The following is a 21376-nucleotide window of genomic DNA, read 5'->3' on the forward strand; positions in this document are numbered from 1 at the left end:
AATCCTAAACTATAAATGAACATTGTTTCAGCAGTTTGCATGTAGCTACTGCCACGTATCCCAGTCTGCTTCCAGACCAAAAATCAGGCTGCTGTTTGGCATTCAGATGCAACAGGATGAGCACATTTGCAAGGGGAACCACAGGCTGCCTTATGTTAAATGCCATTCCCTGCCTCCTTCTTGTATACCCCGAGCTCTCCGTTTTGCTGCATCTAGTTTCAATTCATGGTTTGAATGACTTCTTGGGAGTTCCCTGCAAAGCGGTTTGCTTACCCATGTCCCAGGTAATCAAACCCCCACAAATAAAATTGCTGTCACATTTCAGGTCTGGAGGTCATTGCTCAAAAAAAAGTGAATATCCACGGAGCTAAGAAGGAATGAGATGCCACAACTGAGCCAGCCAAATCATCTTTTTAGAATGAGAAGATAAACATCCAGACCTGGGAGCTGTAGGAAAAGGTTCACATCTCTGCAATAGCACGAGGCGAATCAGCACATTTCGACCTCCCATCTGAACAATTAAACATGAGCAGGTGCATTTTATTCTTTTAATACCTAACTTATTTGCTTCCTGGTGTTATATTATTTGCTGAAGAAAGCTGCAGACCTAAATTACCTTTTTTCCTGCAGCCAAAATAAATATGTATGGCTAATTAGGACTTCCCTTTCCCATTTGCAAGTGTTCACCTGGCTGAACTGCTGCAATAAGAGGCAACGCAGCGAGGCCGAGCTGAGCAAGACGAGCAGCCGTGCATCCCAAAAGTGGGAAGGAGTCACTGTGCCTCTAACCACAGGAGAAAACCACTAAACACACAACTAGTAAACATACAACCTTCATAGCAACACCAGCCTTCGTTTGTGCAGTCATTGAGGGTAAGCAACACCCCTCTTGCCCCACATGTTGGCTCCATGGGTCAGAGTTGCTTTGGTACTCGCTACAAAGGGTCTCAGGACAAAGCTCCAGGGGCTTACAGCATGAGGATCAAGAAACAGTCCTTTGGAATCAAGAAGCCAGAAACCAGTACTGGTCATGCTCGCCTATTTCTGGAGCTCTCGCATGTACAATCTGCAAGAAGGCAGCGGTGAATGTCATCACCTGAACGTGCACTGGTGGTACCACAGTGTAATTCATAACTGCTACACAGAGGCATGAACCCTCTGCTCAGACCCGCATGGAGATGTGACACACAGCACAATTCCGGCAGAGCTCTGCCTCAAAATTATTTTTAAACCAAAGAAACCCACAAAAAAAGTACTTTCTGCCAAATACCTCCCACTGCGAGTAGCTACAGAGCCAAAGGCTTGGGTTTTGTACAAGGATGTCATTAAGATGCACATCCCCGTACAGCAGCACCGCTGCAGCAATTCAAAACCAAGCTATCACAAGTTATTCTGCTGAATACAGTGACAGAAAGGGATGCCTGCATTTTGTCAGACCCACATTCCCAGTCTCAGCCACTGCAGGAATTCTAGTCAAACCACTCTTAGCGGCAATTTTTTCCAAAATCACTATGGTAATAGTCAAGGGGGAAGTGAGAACATGAATAACGTAAATGCTGACTTGCTGAAATCCCTTCCCATATTTCAAACACAAAATATACTACCAGTGACTGTGAAAGCAGCATAAAATTATGGAAAATGGGGCATCTAGTGGCATTGCCCTGGAATTGCAGGATGAAGCGAAACATCGGCTCCTCAAACCCTCTTCCATGAAGGCTGTGACAAAGTAGACAACTAACAGTGAAGGCACAGAAGAGTCCTCCAAACTCCTGATACATGCAAAACTTTATGCCAGGATTTCATACAACAATCTCCCTTTCTAATTTATTCAAACAATTACCACCGAGTTATCAGGCAACTACTCCACTGGATGGGTTTTTTTCTTTTATCACACACTTGATATTTGCTTCTCTTTCTCCCCTCAAAACAGACAGAAAGGTTTACACAATGCCATCCCACTGCATCTGAATTATGGATTCCCGCTTTGAAACAGTGTGGGTTTGCCATTATTTGTAATAAGTGAAAGCAGAGAGCTCTGGAGTTGAGGAAAAAGAAAGGCTTTTTTACCTGCACTATCCCCTAAACATCCTAGTATTTGATCTCAAAATACTTTGTTTATTCAGCATACCCAGCAGCTGCAAGCAGATCCCCTGCTAGCTCTGCTCTCTCTCTAAGTAAAATGCTCCATACTTATAGATAATCTCATCCCCAGAATTTGTCTTTAACATGGGAAAGCTGATTTCTGAGCTGGAAATCTGCCAATGAAGGAAAAAACCAAAAGGCCCTGAGGTTTTCAATCTTTTTTTCCCCATCATTCCTTATTAAGACTTCGCATTTCAGTTTAGATCATGTGTTACACATTGAAGAGAAGGATTTCATGCCTGAGAAACTGCATACTAGCAAATCTCACATTAGTGATGATCAAATAAGGAGAAAACAGTAAAGCCTATAGATCAGTCAGGTTAGTGCAATACAGACTGCAACCGAAACTATCACCATTCACATAAGCGCTTCATTTCTCCCTCTGCACTCGCACTGAAGAGAGTTTCAGTACTTTCTAGCATTCAAAAGACTTCCTTCAAAGGAAAGCTGAAAGAGGGAGGATTTTCACGAGTGAGCTGTCTGTACGGTCGAGTCAAATTTCAGTCAGGCAAGCCTCTTTTTATGCTGATATTCATAAAAGATGTCAAGCACAGTGGCTTTCAAATGGTGAATGAGAAATCCGGTCATGCATTGGCTGTGCTCCAAGGGCTGGACTAACCTGGAGATACCAGACTTCAATGATGATTTTTAAAAAGACTATTTTTAATTTAATCTCTCTTTAAATTAACATTGCATGGTTCCAGGATTATGCATTTACTCCACAATCTGAAGTATTTCTACAGAAGCTCCCAGGTAATATTTGATTTCTGAGAGCTGCAGGTTGAGACAAGTGAACAGATAAGTTTGTTATATGCCTTCTTGCATCAAGCAGCTCTGCTCTGTCACAAGCATTTGTTGATGCTTGAGGTCACCCACTTCCTAAATCATTGTCATCTTCAGGTTTTCGTCAAAGCCTGCTGCTACTTACAGTGCTGGCAGCAGAAAGGGGAGGGTGAAAATGAGATTTATTTGTCTGGGGATGTAATGCTACCAGTAAAAGCCACCAACTTGCTGTCAAAGTGGGGGACGCTTTCGTGGATTCTTTAAGCAAGTTTCCTACAGTAACCAGCAACCCACACAGCAAATCAAGCCTGCCTTATGGTAAACACTCCTTTCCCCCTAAGCTGTTTTCCCATCTGAGGAATTAGGATAGCAGGGTTTTGCCAACAGGTCTGCCAGGAAAGGACAAGCAGCGCACACACAGACCAGGGGCGGAACATTTCCCTCCCCACTTTTTTAGCTGGGGACAAGGTGATTGAATTTAACTGAGTCTGAATGAGTTATGTGAATTACAAGTCTGGTGTAGAGCAATGATGAATCATCTTTTCCTCCATGCTTATCCTCTGCACAGTAATGTATTGCAGACCTCCAATTCCACGGCTAAACACCCATATTTGAATCAGAGCAATGCACATAGACAGGTCTGTTAAAGTAGACTTCAGTAAATCAGAGTCAGGAAATTTTTGAAGACTTCTATTTTAAGCAAACCGTGCATTTTAACACTTCAACTACTGACAAAGAAGTCACTCTTAAGGAGTTTATTTCATTTGGAGCTTATAAAAAGGCTGTAATAGCACAGTCTTTTTTTTTCCCCCCAGTTTTAAAGGAAAAGAGGGCACCTCTCTCCAGCAGGATGGTGCTAAGCTGTGCTCACAGACACACAGAACAACCTCTGTACAGACACCTGAACCCCTATAAAAGCAGTGAGGAGTGTGTTAACAGACCCCTCAGTATCTCCGCATGTGTTGGCTTGGGGTCCCCCTGCTACATACAGAGGAGTCAAGGGCCTCCCTTCCCAGTTTTGGCATGAGGTGGCCAATACCTCCTCAAGGGTTCAGAGGTGAAGATGAAGGCAGCAAGCCTGCTGCACAGCCACAGGGTCTGCCTAATGCCCAGATTTTACAAAGCATGAGAGGTCTCAGTATCTAACACTTTGTAAAACCTCACTATTTTCCTAGAAATCATTTGGCTGAAGAAGGCAAAAAAGCCCCACAAACATAATTCCCTTCCCTCCATAGAAGTGCTTCACCATACAGGACACGGGCCCTTTCCTTGCATCAGAAACCAAGCACAGGAGAAAAAAAAATAAGTAAATAAATAAATACATATGTATGTGCCATCTGCTTTTCCTGGATCTCCTCTGCCCTGGGCCCCTCCATCTCCCTGCATTCTTACCTGCTTCTCCTGACAGACCCATCAAGATGTTTCAGAGGGCATCACTGCCACCCAGGTCAGCAGGCAAGACCTGGGACCTCCCTCCCCAGCCCTCATCTCTCTCCAGGACACCCATCCAGGTGCCTCTCCCACCCCTCTTAACTTCTCTGTTTCCACCCTTCCTGCAAATAAACAAGCCAGCTCCCCTCTCTATTAGCAACACCTGTATTTTTTCCTGCTCCTTTTCATCTCCTGCCCACTTCTCACTTCCCATACGGCTCCCTCTGGCCCACAGTATCCCTCTGGGCTCACAAAAATAGCCCAGGGCTGTCCCAGAGAGTCAGCAAGCCAGTGACATTGTCATAATATGAAAGTCTGAGGCTAGGTTTTGGCAGGCTTTTATCAATTTTAGCATAGGAATATCGAGTTTTCATCACAGGTCTGATGTTACATGGCATTCACATCATGCAGGAAGGACCAGTTTGAGTACATCAATCACCCTAAAGGAAGAGTAAAGGCATACACCAGCGATCCTTTCTCACCAAGCAGAATAGCTGAACTTGTCTTTAGCAATCAATCAAGGCTCCCGCAAAACCTCTTCTACCAAGGACAGATGATCTTTTGTGAAGGAACAGATATCTCTGAAAACTTCATTACCATTCGTTATGACAAAGAGATGCCTCTTGACAATCTCCTTAATGCAGCATAAATTTCAATAAGGTGTGCACAAACGAGCGCAGCTCACAGACTCTGCTGAGCTTTAGGAAAAAAAATTCTCTAAGGCTCCTTTTAACCTCTTGTCCTGGTATTGCTGAAAATCCCTCCCGTGAATCACACGTGGGAGAAACAGCAGAGTCCGTGTGAAGGCTCTGACTTAGGATTTGAGTTTACATCCATCACGCTCTTTCTAATAATCGCCTGTCTCACATCAGCTGCTACAAAGCCATTTAGACAATCCAAACTGCTTTTTTGAATCATTAACTGAGTACCCAAAACACTATTAAAAGGGAACGGTATTAAGGGCAGTAATTGATAATTTTTTCTGCAAGTGCTTAGTAGAGTAAGGAATAAGGAAAATTCTCTAGGTCATTCTGTGCCTCTCAGGTCAATACACAGATATTGCAGCCAAGCCATGGAATTAATTTTTAGCATTATAGTTGTCTTTTTTTTTTTCCCACTTTGATGTATTATGTGCTACAGATTGCTTTCTGCAAAAGCTTTTATATAGCTGACATGCTTCTAAATGTTCTACAAATATAAGTGCTATACCAATTGTAATACTAGGACTTGTGCTACATTAGCAGGCACGTTGATTATTAAATTCTGATATGTTGATAACAGTGATAAAGAAACAGCTCACAGCAACATGAATCTGAATGAAGGATACTCAGGCATGTGAAGGCTTGCTGCATTTGGAAGGAAAGCACAATAAAACCTGAATTCAAAATGAGAAATAGATATGTGAGAGCGTAGCAGAAACATCTCACCTTATTGCTGGAGTTTCCCTTGGATTCAGCTTCCATCGCTGCCTTACACTAACACAGTTCCTGTTTAATAAACCAAAATAAGGTTCACGGCTTTTAGTCACAGTGGCTTGGAGGACTGCCTGTACCCTGGGATGATATTTGAGCAGCCTCGGTGTGAGCGCTGAAGTACTAAGAGATCCCAAAGTGGCCTTCCAGCACAGCAGGTACAGCTCTCCTGACATACATCTCTCACCCCAATTCAGCAGTTCCTGCCATTTCAGCACATATAAGGCTCTGATCTGGGCAGGTGAGACTCCTGTCCCAGGTCAGACACAGCCTGGGGTCATGAAAAGCTAAAGATGAGAGAAGGACCTACAGATAGTGTCAGTTCAAAGCACCCAGCAGGTGGTGGGAGACAGGCAATGAAAGAAGTCCTCACTTTGCTGTTCCCATCTTTTAGCAACACTTCCAGTTCATATTCTTTCTCCTCGCTGTGCTATTGAAAATGAAATCAAAGGCAGGCAACTGAGCACTTTTTACTCTACATCAATTTATGTCAAACAGAGCACCCCTCGCTGGCACGGGAACAGAGGAAGCTTGTGATCATCCCATTGCAGCAGTCTGGAGAGAGAGGTTGTGCTACGAAGTATTTCACTAACTCCTCCTGAAAATTCAAGCAACAAGGAAAATAATATTGATGGAATCATAGAATTTTTAAGGTTGGAAAAGATCTCTAAGATCATCCTGTCCAACCATCAACACAACACCACTGTGCCTACTAAACCATGTCATGAAGTGCCACATCTACACGTATTTTGAACACCTCCGGGGATGGCGACTTCACCACTTCCCTGGGCAGCCTGTGCCAAGGCTTCACCACTCTTTTAGTAAAGATTTTGTTCTTAATTTTCAATATAAACCTCCCCATGTGCAACTTGAAGCCATTTCTTCTCATCCTATCGCTTGTAACTTGGGAGAAGAGACCTACACCCACCTCACTGCAACCTCCTTTTAGGTAGATGTACACAAAGGCAGAGAGCAATAAGGTTGCAGCAAGGAAAGCAAGGTTTTGTGTTCAGCAGGAGACACATGCTAGCACACACCAGTTCCCAGGTGTTGAAAAGGTGGGAGTATGCCTTGCTGATCACAGCAGACTCACAGTTAATAAAGCATTTAAAAACATTGAAAACATTATAGTAGATCTTCTCGGAAGAACAGAAGTGCCATTTACTAACAGAAAGATCAAGTGAAGCCTTGTGTACAAAGTGTGGGATGAAAAGTAATTTGGTTTTCTCCATCATCTGAGATCTTCAGCAAGAGCAGACTTGGTCTTTTAACCTTTTTGGCAGATCACTGTTTCTGTCAAGACAGGTTCAGAAAAAGATAATAAAATTAGTTTGTAAAAAACACCCGTAAAGACAGAAATAATAAACTAAGCACACAGAGGACATATATTTTCTTCTTGATTATTAAAGAAGATCCAAAGTGGACTATCCTTTTAAGACCATTGCTATTGATGTGCTCTCTTCTTCAAAGTTTATTTTTCTGAAACCAGAATCATAGTAGGTGCATTTTCAGTAGTACATTTCATAGTACATGCAGATGCCTGAAGCATATGCTGCTGAAGTTCATTAAAAGTCACACTGAAAATATATAACATTTTGTATTGAAAGCTTTGTGCATTCAGAGGCCTTTCCACCTATCTGAAAAAAAAAACCCGATCAGGCCTTTTCTGCACAAGGAATAAGATGCAGCCACAAGACCTTGATTGACAACCTTCTTCCTAGAGACCTTTCTGAAAATGGAAACAGATTTGTACCCACCCGAGTCCAGGAGCGAGTCGTCTGTGTGTGACACAAGCCGCAGGAGCAGATGGCTCAGCTCATATTTACCAGTATGCCTGAATGGAAAATCTGTTTGGCTGAAGCCCCACCAAGGCACCTCAAAAGAGGTTCTTAAATTAGTGTTGGAGCTTTGATAGCCCTCCACAAAGATGGATTTTCAAAGTAAAATTTGTGAGATGCAACAACATTTGAATGGAAGCAAAAGAATAGAGTTTCTTGGAAGCATCAAGACATTAAAGCTAATAAGCAGGTCTTGCACCACTGTGGTTGTGAGTAGAGCAATGCAACATGTCACTGTGATAACACTCATACCAGGTTAACCAGCAGAAAAATAAATAGGTTGTTGTATTTGTTTTACAGTATTTGCAAATGCCCAGAGTAGGACTTTTCTGGCATAATTCTTCTGGCCTCACCAGAAATTATTTTGGTCCACCGAACCTCTTTGTGTCTTTTAATCTAGAGCCGGGAAAAGAGGTGACTAGATAGTCAGTACCTCTTCATAAAAGCACAGCTTTATTCCCTCTTGTGTGCTCTCTAGTTTTGAACATACAAACACTGACTTCTGTGTGTCTTCCCTGGGAGATAATTTCTTGACTTAATACACCTTATAATCAAGTACTTTCTCCTGCTATTAGTTTTACTGCTCCCTAGCTATGCCCTGTGTCATTATACCTAGTTACAGATTATGCTAAAGCATAGAATCATAGAATGGTTTGGATGGAAGAGACAGAGACATTTTCCACTAGATCAGCTGCTCACAGACTCATCCAACCTGGTCTTGAACACCTCCAGGGATGGGGCATCCACGACCTCTCTGAGCAACATAAGTCATCCTCTTCCTCAGTGTTAATACCTTAGACGTATATGCAGACAACAGCATTCCCCTGTCACTGCCAGCTAACAAAAGCAGACATATTTAACCCTTCTTCTCTTTCCTTCTGAATTCTCCAAAGGGTTTTCACCTCTCTTATCTGAAGTCCCTCTCACTGTCAACAACAGTCTGGTACTGAGGTGTCCTGACAGCACCCAGCACATTAAGGCTGATCAGAAAGGAGATCTTCCTCCTAGCACAGGACACCTCTGCCTGTGCAGTTTAGCAACGCACAGGACACTTCTGTTACTCTGCAAACTCAGGATTAATTTACTAGTAATGATTTCATCTTGTATTTCTCTTGTCCTGCAGTTTATTTGTTTACGTCTTCCCAAGATGATTCATCTGGCTAATCTTTTAGAGCCTTCGGCTTACTTCTGACTCTCGTCACTGATTAAGCCAAATGATGCACATATTTTGCTGTAAAGTTGGACACCGGGAATGTAGAAACTTCCCAGAAGAGCTCTGGACAGTGGGACAGGCACACTTTGCGCAAGAGGTGGCCTGCCCTCCTCTCTGAGCAAAAGGACAAGGGACTATGGGCAGCATCAATCTTCCCTTAGAAAAATAATTAGCTACAGCGTCAGCACAGAAGAGCTTGACCTCTATTCATCTTTCTGCCCTGTGACTACACCACCCAAAGGGAAGGTGTTGCCTCCACAGCTGTGCCCCAAAATCCATATGAATAAATGGAAATTCATTTGAACAGTGCAGATGTTTGATGCCACTTGTGAGTGTGATGCCAAACATCTCCCCTGCTCATCCTTCCAAATTATGCTGCAGGCGACAGCACTGAAAGTTGGAGATGACTTACAAGGAGTGCTTACCTTATTTGCACTGAAAGTTTGGAGTATTTTTTCCTACACTGCAGGTATTTGTGAAATTAGGACATGTGAGATTCAGGACTAGTACCAAAACAAGACAAAACAAAGAGCTGACAATCCTCCGACTTGCAGATGTTTAATGGAGTAACTCAAATTTTTCTATTGCACTATGTTGGTGTAAAATCATAGAATTATTTAGGTTGGAAATACCTTTAAGATTATCAATCCAACAGAAAATAAATATACGTCAAAGGGAAATCATCTGTTAGTTTCTGTTTTTCACATAAAGGTAACTCAGCCTGTGCCCTGTCACTCACACTTGTGAAGAGTTATTACAAAACCAGATTCTCTCTATTCCATGCAAGACAGAGAGTATGAAGACCTTCTGCAAATCAAGTTATTAAATGTGTCCCAACCTTTCACTTGACTTGAAATACTTCAGGGCTAGTTATCTGCAAAGTCAGCTGGGTATAAAGGTAATCTCTTTGTGCTCATGCAGAATAAACTTTATAGATTTATGGCTATTTATATTAATTGAGCAAACCCATTAGCTACTCTTCTTTCTTATCACTGACGTGAGGCCCAAGCCATCCCCACCATTTTCACAGAGGAAAAGCAAGAAACCATGTAAATGCAAGGTTGACTAGTCACCAGCAGGAAAACCTACAAAGCAGTGTTTTGTCATCATATTCCTACGATTTTGAACACAGAGCAACACCAACACCCCTTGGAGGAAGATCACTCCCACTTGTTTTTAATGTTATCCCTACCCTCTCAACAGGTTCTTCCCTGCATACCAAGGTACTCATCAGTGAGCAGAAGGAAAAGAGGGCTTAGATTCACTGCAGCAAGGGCTGGGGAACTGGAATATCACATGGACGCTCTAATAGTGGCCTCATTCTCACAGCACACTGCCTTGCAGCAGAGAAATGCACAGCAGGCATGAACAAGGCAGACTGTACCGAGAGACACTTGTTAGAATTAGCAGCATTCTGCCCTGTAAAATACACCCCATGGTATGATCTCCCAGCTGGAGACCTGGCTGCCTGCTCTCTCCCACAGTGAGACCTCTCCAACAGCTACTGTCTAACATGACCTAAAAAAGAAGCCCCAAACCTCACACATTTAAGCAAGACCAAGAACACCAACTCTATAGTAGTTGTAAAATATTATCCTTTTCCCTAGCTGACCACACAGCTGTTACCACCTGTCCTTAACCTCACGTGCCTTTCCTGTCAGGACAAATCCGCATCCACCTTTTGCAGTGCTGCAGAAACTCACTGGAACGCTTTATCCATCCAAGTGCGAGGCAGTTCCTCTGGTGTCTGCCAGTTGCCACACTGATGGCTCGGTAACCTCAAGCCTAACGCGTTGCATTACCAAGTCATTTTCCCTTGCCTCATGGACCCAGAAGATATCTACGTGCCATTCCAGCCATCAGAAGTTATTCCTAAATCCTCCTCTTTGAGATTTTCTAGATAAATGTGGGAATGGCAAGAGGCTTTTGTAGAATCACTAGGTTGGAAAAGATCTTTGAGATCATCAAGCCCAACCATACCTGTTCACTGCTGAATCATATCCCTAAGCACCTCATCAACTCATCTTTTAAATATCTCGAGGGATGGTGATGCTTTCATGATTAGATGATGGGATCAAAACTCATGTCAGGATGCAGGTCATAAACCACACAACTCACACTTGGTAGAGGTCTCTGAAAGCCACTGTGGTACAAGAGAGCCATCAAAAATGATGCTGCGAAGAGGACAACCAAAGCTCTGCCTCAAGCATGAGTTTCCTAGAGGCCCAGCAGCCGAGTGGCTTCCTCGGTGTCCCCCGATGCCCAGCTCGATGCCACAGGGGTCCTGGGGACACCGGGGACGGGGAGAGGTCGGCTGAGGGATGTTAGCAGCTCTGTCCCAACCTACAAAGGGAGAGAACTTAGCATTCTAAGGGAGAACTTAGCATTTTAGCCGTATGAGGGAACAACTCCCGTGGAATAAAAGGAGGAAAACTGTGGTTAAAGTGAAAAAACCCACATAACCTCTTGTGCAAAGAGGGGCCAGGGAGCCGGATAAGACTTTGCTACAGAGCCAAACCCTGCTCACGTTTAGATTTCCCCTAAATTCCGCGTTATGAAGGGTCGAGAGCCGGGGGAAGGGGTCCGGAGCCCCGGTACTCACCGCGCTCAGGGCTCCCGGGAGCGGCGGCGCGGGGGGGCGGCAGGGGCGCTGCCCGCCGAGCCCCGCAGCTGCCGGAGGAGCAGGCAGAGCAGCAGCAGCAGCAGCAGGAGCAGCAGGAGGAAAAGCGCCAGGTAGAGCAGCAGGTTGAGCTCCCGTTCCATGCCGGCCGGTGGCGACGCCGGCGGAGCCTCCTCCTCCTCCTCCCCTGCGGCAGCGCGGTCGGCGAGGGGCACCGGAGCCGGTCCAGCCTTCGGCCCCCGCCTCTGCGGCGCCTCCCCGCCCGGGAGGGGCAGCGGCACCCTCGGGGTCCCCCCCGAAACGGAGAGGATGCTCCGAGCGAGCGCCCGAAGCGAGCGTCCCAGCCGAAGCGGGATGCGCTCGCAGTGGTACCCACGGCAGCATCCCCGCGCCGGCCGTCCCGAACCCGGCTCCGGCACCGCCGGGAGAAGAAGGACGCAGACCAGAGGAGGCTACGAAGGTGATTCGAGGGCTGGAGAACCTCTGCTATGAGGACAGGCTGAGAGAGTTGGGGTTGTCCAGCCTGGAGAAGAGAAGGCTCCGAGGAGACCTTAGAGCGACCTTCTAGTACTTCAAGGGGGCTCCAGGAAAGCTGGGGAGGGGCTCTTTTAGCAGGGAGGGCAGGGATAGGACATGGGGGAACGGTTTTAAGCAGAAAGAGGGGAGATTTATACTGGGTATTAGGAAGAAATGTTTTCCTGTGAGGGTGGGGAGGCACTGGCACAGGTTGCCCAACAAAGATATGGCTGCTCCATCCCTGGAGCTGTTCAAGGCCAGGTTGGATGAGGTTTTAAGGAACCTGATCCAGTAGGAGGTGTCCCTGCTCATGGCACGGGGGTTGGAACCGGACGGGCTTTAAGATCCCTTCCAACCCAAACCATTCTATGATTCTATGTTTTTCACGTGATCTTCATTCAATGTCTCCATGGGTTTATAAGCATCAGGACTGAAATTTCAGAGAGTGAACACAAGCACTGCTGCATATATTGTGAACTCTCTCAGGGCCATAGAAAGTATGCTACTTATAAAGAAATACATTAAAAAAAAAGCATAAATTCTCCTTCATAAAGCCTCCAAACTCTTAATGTAACTATAGCACCAAGGCAAGTTTAAGCTAAGGAGATAACTATGTATTGATTTCCCATTTTATACCAAATCTTCTATCCTTATTGGACTCCTAGAATAAGACATCACAATAATGCTCAATAAACAATTAGAAGCAATTTGGGAAAACGATCATTCACCTTTTCTTGATTTATCCAGACCTCATTCTGACATCTTCATCAATACCGTAGAAAACATTATCACCATCCATCATTCTCTTGTGCTCACACGTCCCAGTTCTGTTCTCTCAGGCACGATAATTGGCACTTGCCCCATTTCACTCGTATTATTAGTGAGGAATTGAGCTACTCAAAACACAGTTTTCTTATCAGCATTGACTCATGAGGAACCGAGAATTAGGATCTTTGAGAAATATGGCAAGATTAACACTTACACTTGGCACACAGGGAATATTTATCAGTAGCTCCAGAAGAGACAGCCTGCTCTTGTGGGAGAGACACTGGTGAGAAAATGCCTTGTGAGGGGCTGTGGTACACGAGAGCAAATCCTTCTAAACCACACTTTTAGCCTTCAACAACTGTGTTTAAAGATACAACTTTAGGCTACCCAGGGAGGTGGTTGATTCCCCTTCCCTGGAGGTGTTTAAGGCATAGGTGGACAAGGTGCTGAGGGACATGGTTTAGTGTTTGATAGGAATGGTTGGACTCGATGATCCGGTGGGTCTCTTCCAACCTGGTTATTCTATGATTCTGTGATTCTATGATTCAACTGAAAATGTGAATTTGTATTTAAAATCAGCTGAATCAACAAAAGGTTCCATTGTTTTGGGGGTTGGTTGTAGGGTTTATGACCAAAACAGAATTCGGAAACTTCTTAAAGCTGTATGGAAGAGAAACAGTTCATCTTCCTTGACAATTAAAATGTTTTGTTTAATCCCATAACTACATAACGCAGGCTGTTTCTTGTAGTCTGAGCAGGAACGAATAGCACGCAACCTAAATAAGCAGGTGTGCTAGAATTCCTCCCTAATCCTTACTCCTCATACAAAGAAGTGTTTGGACTCTGCAGAGCAATGGCAACAGAATTCCTCAGAAGGAATTTCTAAAATGTGCTCCCTGATTTAAAAGAAAGATTTTAGTATCAAGATTTATTAGTCTCAGAAGAGGCTGGCCAAACAGAACAACAAAAAGACTTGCTTGGAAGCGATTATGACTCTTAGTGTTTCAAGTACCCAGGCAGTCAAGTTGAATTTCTGCTTTGCAACAGATACTTGGAAGCTGGAGGAATAACTGAAAAGAGTCACTCTGATTTAATGGTTTAACTTGATAATTCATTATTTATCCTGCTTATCCTGGGGCTCATGCCGCCTTTCCCGTAGCTGCATCAAGACACGCTGTTCTAACATGGTTGCAGGTGGCCATGCTGCATGTGTGCAGTCAGATTTTCCTCTCATGTCTGTAAGCAAACATATGTATTCATTCAGTGATCACTCTGAGTCACGAGGACGCTTTGGAGGATCTGGGAATGCGGATGATACTGGTTTGTTAGAGCTGCAAAGCTGGGTAGACTCCACTCACAGGCAGCAGAAATCCAGATCACGTTATCCGAGCGCTTCGTAGATACTTCTTCCAGCAGTACACCAGCAGCAGAACGATCCGCGATTCAAGGCTAACAGAAGTACGGAGCATGAAAAGGATGGCCCAACTCTCTAAAATTATCCAGGTTTCAAAAGAGAAAAACATCACTCAATTTCATTGAATGTGCTCTCATCTGTTCTAGTTCACCTTTAAGCTCTTCAATACCCTGAATTTCCTCTGCGTTGTAGAATTGTCAATATGTGGGATGGGATCACCTGTATGTGCTAGGACTAAACAGTTCCCATCTTCTTTTCCAACAGAAAAAAAAAAAAAAAAGTTTCCAAATCGATATTCACTTCCTGAGTTCTTGTATCAAGTCTGTATTTAACCTGTCTGCCAAGGCGCATTTAAGACCATGACATGAGAAAGTGCCTTTTTTTTTTTCTCTACAACTATTTTGATTTATTTTTGCCTACTCTACATGAAAGCAAACCATAGTTTCCACCTTAACGTGAACACTGGTTAGTTTTCAAGAGAATTGGAAGATGCTTGCAAAAGGTTTGAAAATCTGAAATAACAGCAGAGGCTTAATCCAGACATCGGTTTTGTATGTTCAGAGCCTTTGACTCCAGCTGTAACAATTTTGGCTTCCCAGGACACTTAACTCAGCAACTGTTTTCAAGTGAGTCAATAAAAATCATGAACACTGTTTGTCTGGAGACAGAAACGGCAGGAAGTGGAGACAGCAGACCTCTTGGTATTTAGCTATTGTGCTGAGACTCAAAGCTGCAGATTAATTAACAGCATTCACACGGTGGCAGGAGAGCACTTCAGCCGTTTCAGTGGTTCTTCAGAAGGCTACAGAGCAAAAGAGACAGCAGCAGTGGCAAAAAAGGAGGAGTTGTAATTTCTTTTCCCCCAACTTTGCTGCTTGTCTAGAATCCAGCCTTGCAAATACTTCTGACTTTCCCAAAAAGGATTGCTGAGAGTTGGGAAGTGCTGAATGCAGTGCTATCTACAGGACCAGAACTTTTGACAGGACTCTTCGGTGCAAAAAAACTTCTTTCACAAAAACAAAATTTCAGGAGATTGTGTGAATACCAGGCATGGATAGAAAAAGCAAGAGTAATTTGGGGTTTACCCAGAAACCTAGCCTATGAAAGATGATTAAACACCAGACGAAGCAGAAGTTACTATCTACTTGCTTTAAGGTGGTATTTGGATGATTTGCAGGCAATTCCAGGATCCCTGTTTGGAACAAAATGACTCTAGAATATTAGGCAAGTACTTTCCTAAATTTTAGCTGTGCGAGCTGTGACACCTTCTTTCTTATAAGTAAGGGACAAATGTGCTTATGGCTTTGCTTCAGATCAAAAGCTTGGTTAAGTGCTTCCCTGGATCAAGGCCAGAATGCCCTGCACCTCACTGCATCAAGTTGCTACGCAAGCTGTACTGTTTCTGTTTTATTTCTGCTGGCTGCACTGCTTGCAATGATTACCTATCCTCCCACCTGCATGTTTCAAAGCCTTGGGGGCTCACATAAAAACAAATTATAAATGATATTATTGCATACATGCAGAGCCCTTCTTCCCAAATCATCTAATAAGCTGAAACACTGCATACATCGTGTTGTTCATACACATGTAGATGCGTGTACTGGAGGCACCAGAGAGCACGACTTACAGGTAAGCAGCAAAGGCACATCACTATTAAGGCTACCCTGAAAAGAGAAGATCAATTTTTTTATTTATTTTTATTAGGCCATAAACCGTGGCTGCTGGAAGCTTCCTGTCAAGATGCTGAGATTCTGATGCAGTTCGTTTTTCACTTCAGTCCTCAAATGTGATTTTCCCTCATGGCTCAGCTTGGTAAGGTAATCCAATTCAAGCCTTTCAGCCTACAGAGCATTCATTTCAAATGAAGAAACGCTTCTGTGTGGGCACAATAGATCATTAGGCTCTTCTTTCTGACAATTCCTGCTTTCGCCTAAGTGCCTGTGATTTATTCACTCATTTATTCACTTTGCAGTGTAAAACACTCACTCCTTTTCTTTCTGGTTTCAAACACCCAGGGTATTTCTCTCACTTGATTACAATTGCAACTGTGCCTTTCGCTGTACAGAAACATAGTAATTGCTCAACTTCTATTTCATTAATCTTTCATATTGACCTTATTTTCCATGTAGCCTGCTTTAGATTTCCAGCGCTGTGATTTTATGCCTCCTTAATTTGTGCCTGGAATTCTTTACCTTCCTAGCACATGTGCATGCATAAAATCCGCAAAGTAAACTTTGCACAAAGGAGACGGCATGAATCAAAGGAGACAGCTGATTTCCACCCCCCTGCATATAACTTGTTTCCCCTGGAATCGCATCCAGCTCCTCCTGAAGTTCACCATTAATTTATCTGTGTACTAATCTTGTGCGGGACCAGTATCAGAATTAAAAATCCACCACACTGACCTCCCCAACAATAAAGGAAATGTTTCTCATAGAATATGTATTAGTGCAAGGAAACGTAATGCAAAGGACTGACAACACTATTGAATCTTCATAGAATCATAGAATGGTTTGGGTCAAAAGGGACTCCAAAAAGCTCACCCAGTTCCAACCCCCCCTGCCATGGACAGGGACACCTCCCACTGGATCAGGTTGCTCCAAGCCCCATCCAGCCCGGCCTTGAACAGCTCCAGGGATGGGGCAGCCACAACTTCCCTGGGCAACCTGGGCCAGGGCCTCGCCACCCTCACAGGAAAAATATTCTTCCTAATATCTAATCTAAATCCCCCCTCTTTCAACTTAAAACTGTTCCCTTTTGTTCTGTCCCTGCACTCCCTGACAGAGTCTCTCCCCAGTATTCCTGTAGGCACCAGGTTCGGAGTTAGTGTCAAAAATGTGACTCCTTTGAAAACACTACTTCATTGAAGCTGTTATAAAACTTCTTTTGCAAAAATGCTGTTGCTGTGATTTGCTAAGCAACCAGGCAGCAACTCCTCAGCAGCCCAAACACTCGCTCTCCCACTTCTGTCAAGAGGAGCAATGCCAAAGGGCACTTTGTCACCAGCCCAACGGATCCAGGCACGTGACAGTTCACCAGGAGAGCTGGGACAGGAATTCTTCCCACTGTAGCCCCAAGCACAAATCACAGCATATGCTCAGTTGACATTTTTGTAATGGATGGAGAGTAACATAGCTTAGAAGGCTCCTACAAACAATGCAAACCTTTCCAAGGCTGCTGATAGTCACTGAAGAGTTTCATGAAAAATTGTTTCATTTTGAAATGAATATGACTGCCATGTTTCACAAAACTAGTTTTCATTTTGACTGCTTCACTGAGCAACCACTTACAGTAAAAAATTCCACTATCTATATAGCTTGCAAGATTAGTACATTTTTACCTCTGCGAAAGTTTTGTTGAGTAATATGTCTGTTTCCAGATTTCAATCCTCTTTCTCAAGGAGTAGGCAATATAAATATTTTTCTGAAGAGCATCAAAGTGATATTAAGTATTAGCATTCTCTTGCAAAGCCTGCAAATGAAAACACAACAAAACCATGCTAGTGAGTGAGAATGAAGTAAAACAGATTAATTTATTGTTAACAAGATAAGAAAAATACTAACACCGTGAAAGTTAATCTACTCAAGGATGCCCTTCTCTGCTCAATGTCTGAACTACTGTATTAATGTTGCAGAATGCCCCATTTATGTGTGAAATTCAATCCTGACACCTCTTTTGTAGAAGCTATCAGAAACAAACTAAGCTGAAAAACACTTAGATTCAGTCGCTTGCTCACTATGATGTAACTGAATACAGGTACTGACGTTCTAGTTTTCTCACTTGGAGCACAAACATCAGTGATTCCAAATGGAGCTGGTAGTAATCCATTAGGCGATGAGTCTACGCTTCCCTAAACCAATGCAAATAAGAAGAAACTGTCCTGAAATTCTTGTGAAACAAAGGTAGGGTCTTCAGGGTTCTTTTATTCTAAAAATGTAGATGATCTCACCCACCTTTTAAGGTAACGCCTATTTTATTTATGATAGTGATTGCCAATATTACACTTATCCACTGAGTTGTACTATTTTTCCCCAAAAGAAAAACAGAACAAAAGGTGAGGAAAAAATAGCAAGGTAAACTGGATTAAACGTGGTTACTGCACCAGAAGTGGATACCATTTGTTGAAGAGATGTGCTTATATCGATGCCTCTAGCATTGTAATCAGACAAGATAAAACTCCTGAGAAAGACTCACTAGGCTGCAAATTTAGCTTGACTGTGCCTGTTACCATCTTTGCCTGCTGTCCAATAAATATTTGGTTTTTCAATGCAAAAAAAAAGATGGTAATGTTTTCAGTGTTCATTTTGTATTCCTCTAAGCTGAAAAAATGGTAGAGGAAGGCACTATGTCCCACCACCTCTCCTATGAAATGTTCCACAAAGGCATTTTCACCTGCTTGTGAGCTGTCAGCTTTCCAAACCGAACTAAGAAGCTGCAATGCAAAACAGGCATCTTTCCATGTTGTGTATCATCCCCACTAATAATCTGGCTGCCTGCCAGAGCAGGTGCCCAGGGAAACCTGTGCCACCTCACTGATTCTGTGGTTTATTGGATGGCCCTTTAATCTGAATTTCTTATAGAAACAAACAGCAGCAAGGAAGTTAATTTTTAGTCAGCCATTGGAGCTGTGCATCCCAGATAAAAGACTTAATACTGCTGCTACCACCAACATCAGTACACACAGGGCTCAGATTCGGAGTCTCATTTAAATAAAGTACAACAACTCTGCAGCATTAAACTCAAAGCTTAAGTTCCTCGTCGCAGACTTTAACCATTTCAATATGCCTTAAAAGGTAACTTAGCAGGACTGTGTTTACCAAGCAAATTCTGTTCACTGGGGGATAGAAAAATTTCACATCTATTTTTGTATTATAAAATAACAGAAATCATAGAATGGTTTGAGTTGGAAGGGACCTTAAAGCCCACCCAGTTCCATGGGCGGGGACACCTCCCACTGGATCAGGTTGCTCCAAGCCCCATCCAACCTGGCCTTGAACACCTCCAGGGATGGGGCAGCCACAGCTTCTCTGGGCAACATGGGCCAGGGCCTCACCACCCTCAGAGCGAAAAAAACTTCTTCCTATTTCACAATCTTGCTTCCTGCAAATACTGTGACTTACAGCTTGGTGAAAATGGGCTCCTAGTAAGTACACAAACTACAAGATGTAAGAAAATGTTTTCCAAGAGGTAACTTACGGCTTTAGCTTCAGTTTACTTGAACACGCAAACAATTATAATACTTCTTCGGTACAACTGAAGTGTCTGAAATTTGTGGTGAGTTTCTGTGAAAGCAACATAAGGACTTCAGTACAAGAAATTAAATGTATCCGTGTGACAGGAAAGGATTTACAGAAGCATGCTGGGCAAAAGGTTTAAATTAGACATTCAAAATGCAAAGCTGATCGTTACATCCCACTACTTTCACAAGTACACTTGTTTTGTTATCCAGCTTCCATATTTGCCAAAATATTTCCACGGGTGCTTCCCAAGTTTTTACACATCATATATCTGTCTGCTAATAAACTGAACACCTCAAAGTATACTTGGTTTTTGTGATTCAAAAACACTGTTTAGCAGTTTACCCTACTACACATAACTCAGAAATTAGCTCTGTGATTAAAATTAATCCTTAAAAAATAACACCCTTCTTATCACATCTTAAATGACTACAAGTCATTAGTACCCAATCCTTAATTTTCATGTAAAGAACTGCACCGACCAAAGCACAGTGGGACTTAGGGCTATCAATACAAAGCAAACTTGGTCCCAAGGGAAGCATTTTACTCTCAGTGATTGCAAAGCAGCCAGAATTTAACACCGAGCCTTCACTAATGAATATTATCACTGAATTTAAACAATAAAAAAAAGCAAAAGATTTCTACCAAAGGCCTGCCAGTCAGACTCCAAAGAAATTCCCTAATGAACCATACAGCAGCAATGAGGGAGAAAATACAAAACCAGCACAGAAATATCAGACAGCACTCATCCTCACTTGAAAAAACTTGAAGTTTCTGAAATGTAACTCACTTTTTAGTCTGCACTAGACTTCCACTGTGTTAACAGGGTTTTAAAAGACAATATAGTCAAGCTATTTCAACAATTTTGTGTGAGAAAAGTCAGAGTGTCTGGGGTTTAACATCGGTGGGCAGATACAGAATCATGCAGAATTGTTTAGATTGCAAAAGACCTTTAAGATCATCAAGTCCAAATGTAAAGCTAACATTGCCAAGTTCACCACTAAACCATGTCTCTAGACACCAAATCTCCACGCCTTCAAGATACCTCCGGGCACCCTGACTCCCCTGAGCAGTCTGTGCCAATGCTTGACAACCATTTCGGTGAACAATTTTTTCCCAATATCCAATCTAAACCTCCCCTGACTCAACTTGAGGCCATTTCCTCTCATCTTATCACTTGTTATTTGGGAGAAGAGATCATCACTCACCTGACTACAACCTCCTTTCAGGCAGCTGTAGAGAGTGATAAGGTCTCACTTCCGCCTCTTCTTCTTCAAGCTAAACAGCAGCACTTCCCTCATCTGCTCCTTGTAAGACTTGTTCTCCAGCCCCTTCACCAGCTTCACTGCTCTCCTCTGGACACGCTTCAGTGCCTCAATGGCCTTGTGGTGAGTGGCCAAATACTGAATGCAGGATTTGAGGCGCAGCCTCATCAGTGCCGAGTAGAGGGGCACAATGACTCCCTTACTCCTGCTGGGCACACCACAGCCGATACAAGCCAGGATGCTGCTGGCCTTCTTGGCACCCTACTGGCTCATGTTCAGCCACTGCTGACCAGCACCAACACCCCCTGGTCTTTTTCTCCCAGGCAGCTTTGTAGCCACTCTTCCCCAAGCCTGGAGTTGTTGTGGCCCAAGTGCAGGACTGATTTTCTCATCTCAACTCAAAGTAAGCATATAAGCCACTTCACAGAATAATTTCAGTTGGAAAAGACCTTCAAGATCATCGAGTCCAACCATAAACCTAACACTGCTTAGGACCTCTGAGCCACAGCTACAGCCATGCCCACTGCTTAGTGGGCTCGATGGACCACGGAAGCAGGCTCTCCTGGTGGACACGGTCTCTCCAGGAAGGATGTGAGCTTTCCTAGGGATGATGTGGGCTCTCAAGGAGGGGAATGCAGGCTCTCCTGGAGGATGCAGGCTCCCCTGGAGGAATGCAG

This window comes from Phaenicophaeus curvirostris, chromosome 4 (assembly GCF_032191515.1).
Source record: "Phaenicophaeus curvirostris isolate KB17595 chromosome 4, BPBGC_Pcur_1.0, whole genome shotgun sequence".
In the NCBI taxonomy this organism is placed as follows: domain Eukaryota; kingdom Metazoa; phylum Chordata; class Aves; order Cuculiformes; family Cuculidae; genus Phaenicophaeus; species Phaenicophaeus curvirostris.